Genomic DNA, 13,459 nt, shown 5'->3' on the forward strand with positions numbered 1-13,459 from the left:
CAGATATTCTGTTTCTGTGACTAAATAACAAGTGAAATCTGTACATCCCAAAGTTTATATCCTGTGTGCAATGCCTTGCAACATCTTAGCTGATACTGTGCAATTGAAGCAATAAAAATAATAGAACTATCAATGAACTAATACCAGGTGATGAATAATGAGAATCATAATGAGACTTATGGAGTCAAACACTCCAAGTAACAATAGTTCAGATGCATGCTAACCATGGTGATTACTTATAAAAAACAACAATTAGAATTAAGAAAGGCTGCCCATATAGGGGGCTCAGTTGGCTGAGTGTTGTTCACATGCACCAAGAGGTCACTGGTTTGATTTCAATTCAGGACATATGTCTGGGTTGTGGGCTCCATCCCCATTTCTCTCTCTCTTCCTCTCTTTCCAAAAATCAATCTAAATATACATGCGTGCGCACACACACTTTAAAATATAATTAGGAAAGGCAAGTAATGTTCAAAATATTCAGAATCAATTTGCAGCCACATGTGAGTTGAATTTCTCACTCTAAAAAAGAAATCAGATATTTTCTCTTCCAAGAAGCCTGCAATGATCTTTATGGAGCAGAAGCAGGCCTAATAAACAATATGTTTGTTTTCATTAAGAATATGCAATTACTGCCAAAACCGGTTTGGCTCAGTGGATAGAGCTTAGGCCTGCGGACTGAAGGGTCCCAGGTTTGATTCCAGTCAAGGGCATGTACCTTGGTTGCAGGCACATCCCCAGTAGGGGGTGTGCAGGAGGCGACTGATCGATGATTCTCTCTCATCAATGTTTCTAACTCTATCCCTCTCTCTTCCTCTCTGTAAAAAATCAATTAAATATATTTTTTAAAAAAGAATATGAAATTACTGATTATTATTAAATTTTTAAAATAATGATCAGTCATTTATCTCAACTAAAAGTTCATTGCTTAGAATATTAAACAGTATCAAAAATAACGTTTATTTAAACTATATAAATAAAAGTTAATAATAAGTAATTAATTGAATTATTTACTAATATGTCATAATGTATTTAATTCTCAGATAAAGAATATTCCCTTCTGTGGTATAACAGGAGTTTTATATTTTTTTTTGTAGACATGGAAGCATTTAAAAAAGTGTAGTCAGATTTCTTGTAACCAAATCTAACCTGATTATTCATTCTGCACTCCACTCCAGAAATTATTCAAGAAGGGCTTTATTTCTCCTATTTTTAAGTCAATCAGAGGTTTTAAGAAAGAGGTAATTGGTTCCCAAGTAGTGAGCACCTTTTCTCTTTTTTTGAGTTTGAGAGAGAAAGAGAGAGAGAAAGATCATTTGTTGTTCCACTTATTTATTCACCAATTAGTAGTTTCTTGTATTGGTTGCTTCTTGTATGGGCCCTGACAGACCAGGGATCAAACCTGCAAACTTACTACTCCTAACTGAACACACAAAAGTAATATTTTTGTGTAAATGTTTCTTCATTCCTGATATTTTTTTATTTTGGCATAATAATATCATACCCATCTTTCAATACTTAGTATACATGAACCAATAAATATTTCTCTGATTTGCCTAGCCAACAAATTTTTTTTTCTTAGAATGTTAACACTATTTGTTTCTTCTTTGCAATACTTACACTCAATTTTTTCCTAGTTCTGTTCATATGTAAACTCTCCTACCAATTAGCATTATATAAATAATAAAACTTTTTATAAAATTGTTGAATAAATAGGCAAAATATTTATGGTAAATTTTCATATACTTACAAAGGCCTAATTATTTTTCCTTAAAATGGAAATGCATTTCATCTTTTCAATTAGACAATCAGCTTCTAAAGAAAATTTTAGGTTTTTGAAATAGTATGAATAACCTAAAGCTCTGGATCAGAGTTGGGAGCAAAGCATTTGGTTAAACTTTAATATTCATTCTTATTTTATTTGAAAATTATGAGCCCATGATAATTTTTTCTAAATCCCATGCATGATATGGAGTATACAATGATGTTCAAACTAAATACAGTCCTTGACAACAGTTGTTTTACATTATAGTAATGGAAAAAAAGAAACAAATAATAAATTTATACATTCTTATTGAATGAAAGAAAAGTCTGTCTGAACTCCTTGGCTGAGGCCATAACATGAAAGCAAAAGAGCTGTCTGCCTGGAAGCACTAAGAGTACCTTTCAAGGGCTCTCTTTTGAAGTAGTACATCTTGCTATGGGAATAAGAGAAAAATAGCATCTGTGCAAATGACCACACACATGCATCTTTGTATTTTGTAATCTTTAGCTTCCTCAAACACAAGACCACAAACTTTTCAGCACCATGAATAGTATCAGTCCTGCACTTCACTTTCCTTTTTTTCTCAAGCAATCTTAATTTTTTGTTGAGTCTACTGGCTTTTTTGGTGGAAATGTTTTGTATTGGACAATGGTCCAGTGAAGGCTGCTTTTTTATGTGCCATCCTCATGGTCTGCCTCATTCTCCTAATGCCTGTTTGTCTTCCTTTTACAATAATACAATACCTTATCTACTTTGTTTGGTAACCATCACATAGTAACACATGCATCCACATTTTATTGGATTTGAGTGTGCAAGTGTTTGCTTTTATATCAGAAAAGGAAAGTTAGAGGAAGCACGGAATAAAGATGCTGCAAGGATTATCTAAGGAGCTAGCACCACATTTCAGATGAGGATCTTTTTTAAATATTAGAGAAGGGACTGAGAGAGAGACCCTAAAATGGCTGAGGCATCTAACATGTATGATCATATTTTATGACTAAAGTTTTCTCCAAAAATTTTTAAATATTATAATTTTATCTGTGTATAGGTATCCATGAAATGGAGTTAGGGAAGGGAGTATAAACTAGTAGTCAGTTTTGAGAAATATTCCACAAATATCAAAAAAGTTTCTAAAAGAGAAAAAAAAATCGTCCTGTTTTGAGTTGATTTGAAAAAGCTCATAGTTAATAACTCTATACATTGTCCATGGGCTTAATCATGTAGAAATAAAGGTAGCAGATAACTTAGAGAAGGCTCTCTACTGGATCTAATCCTTAAAAGTTTTCCATACATTTTTAAATAAAAGAGACATGCGTTTACATCTCAGAAAATAAAATGTATTGTGTTATCAACATGTAAGAGAAAGAAAGCACACTTTAGTGTTATAAAAGGGAGTCATCACTCGAACATACCCCATGGCTTGGCATGTTCCTCACCCACAGGCTGAAATTTCCTCTCTGGAGTAATGCCTGTGAATCTAGCAGAGCATTGCTACTACTAGTAAAAGCAAATAGGTTTACCCTGCTGGGGTTTCTCAATGGTTGAGTTTCAACCTATGAACCAGGAGGTCAAGGTTCAATTCTCAAACACTTCCAGGTTGTGGGCTGATCCCCAGTAGGCCAGGCCTGCCCCTCTAGAGTCCCCCGGTCCCCTCAGCTCCCAGCTGCCTAGGGCCAGCCTGAAACACAAGCAAGTCTAGGATGGCAGCTACCCAGCTGCCCAGGACCACTTGAGGCTCAGCTAACCTGGGCCAGCTGAGGCTTGTGCTGCCAGCAGTGCAAGCAGCAGAGGTGTGATGCGGAGTCACCTTCCCTGATCTCTGGGTTGTCTCCCTACCCTGAGGGCTCCCAGATTGTAAGAGGGGGCAGGCCAGGTTGAGGGACCCCCTCTCCAGTGCATGAATTTTCATCCACTGGGCCTCTAGTTTTTAATAATATTTCAACTTCTCATGGCTCTATCCCTTTGTCATCAACATTTAATCAGCAGCACTTGACCCAGAATCTGGTACAACAAATGCTTATTTACTTAGACAATGAACATCACAAAGAAAAATCAAAGAAACCTTGGGGAATTGCAGGCATGTTCTTTTATGCTCTTATACTGAAGTTAAAAATAGATTCAGATTATGTCAGAAAAATATATTGAACTATATTAGTACCAAAGAGGATTTTTTTTTAATTTGGTTACCTAGTAATCTGAAATGGAGATTAGGGTATAAGAAGGTTATTAGGTAGTGTCCTGAAAATTAAAACCTGTAAAAGGGAAAAGAAGAAAGCAATACTGGGCAGAGAGAGAAGATGAGGAATGATGTAATCTCAATAAAGTCCCCAACCAAAGTTATAGAAAGTTCTGGAGATGGACTTTCTGAGGTATCCAAAACAGGAAGAGAATAGTGGGCTTTTATGCCCTACACATCAATCAGTCATTGAGTGAAGACTTTCCTGTGAAGGGACATGACTATGGGTGAGGTAGCAGCTTTCTGCGAAAAATAAAATTCTGGAAGAAAGCTGACAGCTAAGGGTTTCTTTCTACAACAATGCAGCATCTAGGAAAATATGTCCTTTATTCATGATATAAAGTATTAGGAGCCAGTATAATAAATGTATTTAATAGTTGAATCATGATTAAATTAGAATTGATAGTTTTTTAGTACCAGTCATGTTAGCTCATAAATAAAACATTTGAAAAACAACAATGGTAGATAACATTCTGAGTGACAGTAGAAAAACTTTATTATATTCCTGTAGTTTATATTTAACATTTAGATAATGAATGGAATACATAGGTAAATATCTAGATCTGTTTGCCCATCTAAATAGCCTAAGAACTCAGTCAAGCTGAATTTTAGTCTCTTGAAGCTCTTATTTAAATATATATATATATATATATATATATATATATATATATATATATTTGCTGATAGATTACTATTTGAGAAAAATTTAATACAATGATATTTTCAGTTGTTTTATTGTATGTGTAACTAGCCATCAACTACTAAATGGGGGAGTACAATTCTTAAGAGAATGGCGGTATTTCTTATTTATGAAGTATTTTTCTCTGAGTAGCACCAATATGATCTAAAATATTGACCAAATCAATAAAATGTTTAGTCATAAACAAGAAAAGAAAATAACTTCATATAAATTCCAAAAATAATGACCAAATACAATCAACTTGGACAAAGGAGAAAGCAAAATTTGGATGTTGAAAACTTTGCCACCTCATTCTTCTCCTAGATGTTTTTCTTGTTTTTTTAAGATTATTTCTTTAACCTTAAGATATAATAAATTTACAAAAATGTTCACAGTCAATTGGTTATGCTTATAAGCATGCATACAAGTCCTTGTCTGCATGTAGCTGCTTTTCATGTTTCATCTCAGAATCTTTATTGCCAAGAGGCAAGAAAAATTTAATCTGAGAACAAACAATTATATAACCAATTCATGTGTTCTTTATGTATTCCCAGATCATTGGAAAAACGTTGCTTAATGCCCTAGCCAGGTGGCTCAGTTGTTTAGTGTCCTCCCATCCACCAAAGGGTTGTGGTTTGATTCCTGGTCAGAGTACATTCGTAGGTTGACGGTTTGATTCCTGGTTGGTCAGGAGGCAACTAATTGATGTTTCTCTCTGATCTCTCTCTCTCTCTCTCTCTCTCTCTCTCCCTCTCTCTCTCTCTTCCACTCTCTCCTTCCCTTACTCCCATTCTCTCTCTAAGTACAATAAAAACATATTTTAATAAGGATTAAAAATGAATATAATAAAATATAGAATTCTTTTAAAAAGATGTCAAATTACAGCAGGAAGGGTAGGGAGATATGGGGGAGATAAGTGATGAACTGAAGGACTTGTATGCATACATATAAGCATAACCAATTGACACAAAACTCTGAAAGGTAAGGGCATGTATGAGAAGGGGGGGCAATGGTGAGTTCTGTACATATATAATACCTTAATAAAAAAGGGGGGGGGGAGATGAAAAGCATTGCTTAATAAGAATAAAAATTGGGAAGTATATCACCCACATACACTTCTCCTTATGAAGTTCACTTGAGGATAAGAAATAAACCAAAATAAACAATCCACAAATAAATACGCTAATAGAAGTATTGATATTAATATTATATTAGTGCCCTAACTGGTTTGGCTCAGTGGACAGAGTATTGCCTTGCAGACTGAAGGGTTCAATTCTGGTCAAGGGCATGTACCTTGGTTGCTGGGACTTCCCCAGTAGGGGGTGTGCAGGAAGCAACTGATTGGTGTTTCTCTCTCATGGATGTTTCTAACTCTCTATCCCCTCCTCTCTGTAAAAATCAATAAAATATCTATTTAAAAATATATATTATATTAGTAAATAGAACTAGCTCCTAAAAACTATACTTAGAGGAATAAAACAGAATGTAGTTTAACAGGTCAATAATCTACAGTTAAAATTTTAATATGTTTACCCCCAAAGAATGAGCAGAAAGAAGTATATATGTAAGCATTCTTTATTTTACAAAAATTGCTAATTATTATATTCAAATTTGATAAATAAATGTTTAAATTTATAATTAAAATATAAACTTAAACTTTAAAATTATTTTTCAGTCTTATATTTTTTTTCAAATTCCTAGGAAATGGAAAATATATATATATGCCGAAGCAATTAAACAACATGGCATAGATAGTCTAAACAGAAAGCAAGCATTATAATTTTAAAAAATTGACAAAACTATTATAACAAAAAATGGAAAGAAAACTGACTTACGAAAAAAGAGACCATTAATGTGTTATAAACACATCAAACACCTATAATGACTATATCTTGTGAACCCAATAAGGGTAACTAAATAAAAAATAAGATGATGGGTAAAGATGTAATCTGGGAAATATACCAAGAAAGAAAGTATTGAAACAATAGTCTCAAAAGATAAAACATCGCTTTATCCAGAATAATACCCTATATATAATAAAGAGCTAATATGCTAATTAGACAGAACAGCAGAATGACCTTCCAGGATGACCTTTTGGTCAACCTTCCAGAACAACTGGTGGGCAGGGGCACAGGGCTGCAGGGCCATGATGCAGCCAGGGCTGTGAGGAACAAGCCCCTTGCACAAATTTCATGCATCAGGCCTCTAGTCCTATATAATAAAAAGTTAATATGCAAATTGACTGAGTGGTGGAACGACCTGTGGCTATGATGTGCACTGACCACCAGGGGGGAGATGCTCAACGCAGGAGCTGCCCCCAGTGATCATTGTACTCCCACAGGGGGAACGCCACTCAGCCAGAAGCTGGGCTCATGGCTAGCGAGCACAGCAGCAGTGGCAGGAGCTTCTCCTGCCTCTGCGGCAGCACTAAGGATGTCTGATTGCCAGCTTAAACGAGTGGGTCTGAGCGGTCAGTCGGATGGCTCCTGGACTGCCAGAGGGTGCAAGTCAGACTGAGGGACCCCCCCACCCTACAGTGCATGATTTTGTGTACTTGGCCTCTAGTGTAATTATAATTTTATTCTAAATAAACAGCTATAACTAAACTCTGTACTTTATGAGACCTACATCTTCTTTCTAAGTATCGATAGTATAATTATTAAAAATGCCATTAAAGTTTCACAAAGGAAACTTTAATAAGTCCCCTGAATAAGCTTGCACATATGTAAAACATGTAGAATTATGGTACAATCATTAAGAGGACTTTTCTGTTTGTGCCCACAATTTATTTAGAAGGAGAGGGCCTTTAAGGGTTTTACACCTTTGAGGGTTACAGGATGTATAAGTTATTTAATGCCTAATCTGTAATGCCTGACCAAGACCAAATGGGAGGAAAAGGCAAGTGAGGCCTCTTAAAAATAGGAAGATTTATTATAAATGTAGGAAAAGAATGAATTTATTGATGGCTTCTTACCCAAACCTAGATCAAGAAGAAATTTTAGTTGGTATGTACAGAGCAACTGACATCACAATATATTCCTGTCAAGACGTCCTATTGGCAGGGTTGTGTGCTTGAGAACTAGATGCCACATGAATTCAAAGTTTAGCTAAATCAGTTAGGGCTGGGAACTCAGCTGTGGCATTAAATATAGCATTAGAGGAATGAACATTCCTCCTTTTCTTGAAACCACTGTGCCAAAGCAAGAACACTGGACAATAATATGTGTAGTTACAAAGCACAGATACTGTGAGTGGCCCCAGAAGGTCCATCTCTTCAGACTTAAAGAGTTTTCATAGGAGGCAGCATCAAATCTTTTATGTTTTTGGTGGCCACTATAGCAAGTTATGAAAATTATGAGTGGCATGCTTATGAGGGAAACATTATTCTAAAAACCATGCTTATTACTGGGAAAATGAATTTTTTTTTTAAATTATGCACACCAACAAAAAATCATTAGTAATCTGTCTTATATATTCTATGAAAAGACATTGGCAGAAAGTAAGGTGAACAGTCTTTACTGGAATTGAGGAAAAAATAAAACCTACTGTCTTTAGACATTAGGAAATATATCCTAAAACCCTGAAACACCAATCAGAAGGAATATATGCAGCCTATGTTCACAGCAGCATTATTCACAATAGCTAAGATTTGGAAACAGCCCAAGTGCCCAATAGTAAATGAGTGAATAAAAATTTGTGGAACATTTATACTATGGAATACTATGCAGTTGTAAAAAAAGGGGAGGGGGGAATCTCTTACCCTTTGGAACAGCATGGATGGACCTGGAAACTATTATGCTAAGTGAAATAAACCAATTTGAGAAAGACAAATATCACATGATCTCACTTATTTGTGGAATCTAATGAACAAAATGAATTGACCAACAAAATAGGACTGAAAGCAGGGAGGCATGGAACAGACTGACACACCTCAAGGTAGGGTTGAGAGAATAAGAAGAGATAAACCAAAGAATTTATAAACTTATATGCAAAGCTCATGGACAATGACAATAGGGTGGTGAAGACCTGGATTGGGGTTGGGGGGTAGGGGGAGAATAGGGTCTGGGAAGAGGGAAGAAAGGGAAGGGAAATGACAGATATCTGTAATCCTATAAAAATACATTTATATATACATATATATGCATACATATATATGCATCTTTTTCTTTTATTAGTGTAAATATGTACATATATACAATATATGAATAAATTAGAACTCAAAACAGTACTGTTTTAGTTAAATCTTAGTGACTCTGAATATTCCCTTTAAATGGAGGAAAGCCAGTGCATGAATATAAAAGGAGTTTATTAAACAAAATTCACTTTAATTTGCTTCTAGAATATTTTGATGTGACCTTGTGTTGTTTGATTAATCATCCTTATTTTGGTTTTTTGTTTGTTTGTTTTTAAATATATTTTTATTGATTTTTTACAGAGAGGAAGAGAGAGGGATAGAGAGTCAGAAACATCGATAAGAGAGAATCATCAATCAGCTGCCTCTTGCTCACCCCCTACTGGGGATGTGCCCGCAACCCAGGTACATGCCCTTGACGGGAATCGAACCTGAGACCTTTCAGTCCACAGGCCAACCCTCTATCCACTGAGCCAAATTGGTTTCAGCCATCCTTATTTTGTTTTATTTGTACTAAAACTAAGATGAGCTTCATTTTATAGGACAAAAACTGTTTGCATTTAGGGGAGATACTGATATGTATCACAAGAGGAAGCCAGTGAGGAATTAAGAAAAAGATACCAATAGGCATTTAATGTCTATTTAAGTATTGAAAAGCAAAATTGTTGATAATTTAAAACTGTTTATTCACCTATTAAAATCATGGTTTATTGAAAAACATCTTCTCAGTAATTTATCATGAGCCTTAAACTTTGGTCCCAGGTAGAATTATCAGTTCTATTCTTGATGCTCTCACCATAACCTCTATGGGCATCCTTTATTGCACTTAGAATAGTTGTGATTCTTTTTAAATATACCTGTTTATATACCAGCTATATTATAAGCCCCTTATTAACTTTTCTTATCTACAATGCCTAAAAAATACTCAAAGAATGAATGATTGATTTTACCTAACTTTCTTGATTCATGTTTTCCCATCACAAATATACAAAGATTGTATATCTACACAATAACTTAAAACTCTACAGTTCAGAATTTTATTTTGTAAATTAACATATTGCTACATGAAACATAATTTTTAACAAGTCTATCATATCTCCTCCTCTTCAAGACAGGAAATAAATGACAAAGGGTGCCATGACTCAAACTTAGCATTGAGATTTTTTTGAATTCTGATGAGTGGAGCCTGGAGAAGAAAAAACTATTTAAAAGCCATATCTAATTTAGTTTAACAAGAAGAGGACCCAAGTTCAACTTAAAGAAAAGGTGCTCCTTTTTTATGAAAAGTTCATAAATCAATTTTAACATATATGAAGCAAATACTTATTATTTTGGAAGAAGCTACAGTGTCCTAATTGCACATATTCTGAAAATGTAGCTATAAAAGGTAATTCAAATTGCTTTGCAATTGTTTTAGTTGAGCTATGGTTGTGAAGATATTGCAGCTTCTTTGGGGGAAATATTCTATTCTAATATGGGATCAGATGCAATAAACTATTAATATAAATGATTGTTTCTTGTTATTAGGCACTTGTGAAGTTACCCTTAAGAGATAAGTAACAAAGAGAAAAGGAACTGCAAAAAAGACACATAGCATTGATTTTTTATTCACAGGTAGAGACTATAAGAAAAAATAACCATCACGTCAAAGCTCAACCATGCCTGCACTGTTGATGTACTAATTGTGTTTTCATTCAATGAGTGTGATTTTATAGGGTGCCCTGTTGGCAGTTGGGATACACCACTACAGCGAGATAAGATATGTGGTAGTATGGTAGAATAAGATTTATCTTGCCAAAACTGGTTTGGCTCAGTGGATAGAGCATTGGCTTGCAGACTGACAGGTCCCAGGTTCGATTCTGGTCAAGGGCATGTACCTTGGTTGCAGGCACATCCACAGAAGGGGGTGTGCAAGAGGCAGCTGATCAATGTTTTTCTCTCTCATTGATGTTTCTAACTCTCTATCCCTCTCTCTTCCCATCTGTAAAAATCAATAAAATATATATATATATTTTTAAAAAGATTTATCTTAAACAACATCCATACTCCATAAATCAACTTGGTAAGAGTCAGATCCCCAGGTAGGAGATGAGATTGGGGATAGAGAACTTAGACTCATAGAAGAACAGGTGTTCACCCTCATTTGAGTTTAAATTATAATGCTTCAGGCATTTTAAATCTTCTAGTATGGAGTTAACCTGCACCCTGCCAAAGAGAACAGTTGTTTAAGTACAAAACGTTCTTATTAAGCATTATTAGAACAAACTTAAAAAGTAATGTCTGCTCTTTTTAAATGTTTTTATTGATTTTGAGAAAGAGGAAGGAAGGGAGAGCAATAGAGAGATAGAAACATCAATAAGAGAGAGGAACATCATTGGTAGGCTGCCTCCTGCATACCCCCAGCTTGGGATCAAAGCCACAACCTGGACATGTGTCCTGACTAGGAATCAAACTGGACAGGGTTGATTCCTAGGTCAATGATCAACTGCTGAGCCATACCAATGTGCAAGTGATATCTACTTTTAAATAAAACCCTCATAGTATGTCTACCTCTCTGCTAAGCTTTGTTCACAGTTTGGTTTGACTGATTGGTTAACATTAATATCTAAAACCTCAATTAGGCTGTAACCAACATAATGGTATGGTTTGTTCCTGTTTTGTATATTATTATACCTCTATAGGCCCTATGCACAAAGATTCATGCAAAAATGGGCCTTCCATCCCCTGGCTGCTGGTACCACCTTCGCTCTGGCAAGAGCCACCTTTCCGCCTTCCCACACTGCCCAGACACCTGGAGCAGCAATGCAAGCATCCTACCCCTGGCCGCTCAGCACCTGTATATGCAAATTATCCTGCCATATTTGTTGGGTTAATTTGCATACTCACTCCTGATTGGCTGGTAGGCATCTCAACAGTACAGTCCATTTGCATCTTTTTCTTTTATTAGTGTAGATAGGCCTGGTGCATGGATTTGGGCACATTGAAAAAAAATAATTAGAATAAACATTTTAGGAGCTTGGGAGGGACCATGGGAGGACTTTAGGGTGTGTCATGCCTGTCTTGCCCAGTCCCAATTGGCCCAACCCCAGCAGCAAGCTAACCTACCAGTCTGAGTATCTGCCCCCTGGTGATCAGTGCACTTCATAGAGTCTGGTCAAATGATTGAATGAATGGTCAGACACTTAGCATATTAGGCATTTAGAATATAAGATATCTACTGTTGACCATATATTAGATTCTTGATAAATATTTAGGGAATATTTGAAGATATATTGCCACATAGTCATATCATAAAACAACCATAACTTATAATGTTCAGAGAAGAAGTAAAAACTGAAACACTTTTTATAAATTTCCATACCTAATTATGTATTAATCTTTATTTGTATGATGGAATATATTTTCAAGGAATACTTGTAATTAGAAATATGTGGTAACTGCACATTTCAGTAACAAAATTTCATTTTTAAGACCTTTCCTCTATAGACTGTATTTTTTAAAATAATTGTTTCCCCATGAAATCTTCACTATAAAATCATTCAATATGAGATTGGGCCATGATGAGACTGAGATGAATGACTCAGGTTCCCATCAGTGAAGTGCTTAAACTTGCTAGCCCCAATGACTTCCTGAAGCTTTTATTCACTTAAAAGCATCTTTATCTAATAATTCAACAATGATAACATAAGTTGTATTGAACTGGTTGTATTGAATTACACTCTTATTTATCTGCTTATACTACCATAAAGGGAAACATAAATTTAAAAGGTTTAAATCAATACATTAATACTGTGTCTTTAAGGATGACAATATTTAAATAATGATAATAACATTAATAAGAGACCTTATTAAGGAACTTAACTGGTTTGACATAAAAATATTAAATATATATCCCTCTTACCTTATAATAAACAAAGCAGAAAATAAGCAAATATGATATTGAAAGATTATTGATCATGCTGTGAAGGTACCAACCTCTTAGAAAGTTGCTGAAGGAACTCTATTACAAAGTTAATAGGAGATGGTTAATGTATTCATTTATTTATCCTTTCAACAAGCATGTGTTAAGCTTCTACTAAGAGTCAGATATCAGACTAATTTTAACTCAGTAACTTCCCCTCCCTCCACAATATGTTATGCAGCACTGTTTTTTGACTGAAATGATGTAAGGTTCATTTGAATCACATTTGAAAGTATCTAGGATATTGAATTTAAGAAACATTATTTTTTTTTTAGCTTTTATAAACATGATTGGAAAAATCAATCATTATTAAAAAATGGTCTGCAAACATGGTTTTCAATTTCAACCCCACCACCTAAAAGTAGAGCAATCTCAGAAGTTACTTAATTTCACTTTTTCATGTATAATCAATGTAAAAAATGCCTGTCTCTTAGTTTATGATAAAGATTAAATGAACTGTGTGGAAAATTCTCTAAGTCCACTAACATAACATAAGGAATTATCTTGATAATTATTGTGGGGTTTTGTTTGTTTGTTTGTTTGTTTTCTGGTTGGCTATCACTACACTATAGCCACACTAATCTTAGTGGTATAAAAATAGCAAAAATTTTATGATCCTCATGGTTCTGTGGATCAGAACTATGAACAGGACACGGAGAGGAAGGTTTGTCTTTGCCCACAAATCT

The sequence above is a fragment of the Pipistrellus kuhlii genome, unplaced genomic scaffold (genome assembly GCF_014108245.1).
Source record: "Pipistrellus kuhlii isolate mPipKuh1 unplaced genomic scaffold, mPipKuh1.p scaffold_m20_p_2, whole genome shotgun sequence".
In the NCBI taxonomy this organism is placed as follows: domain Eukaryota; kingdom Metazoa; phylum Chordata; class Mammalia; order Chiroptera; family Vespertilionidae; genus Pipistrellus; species Pipistrellus kuhlii.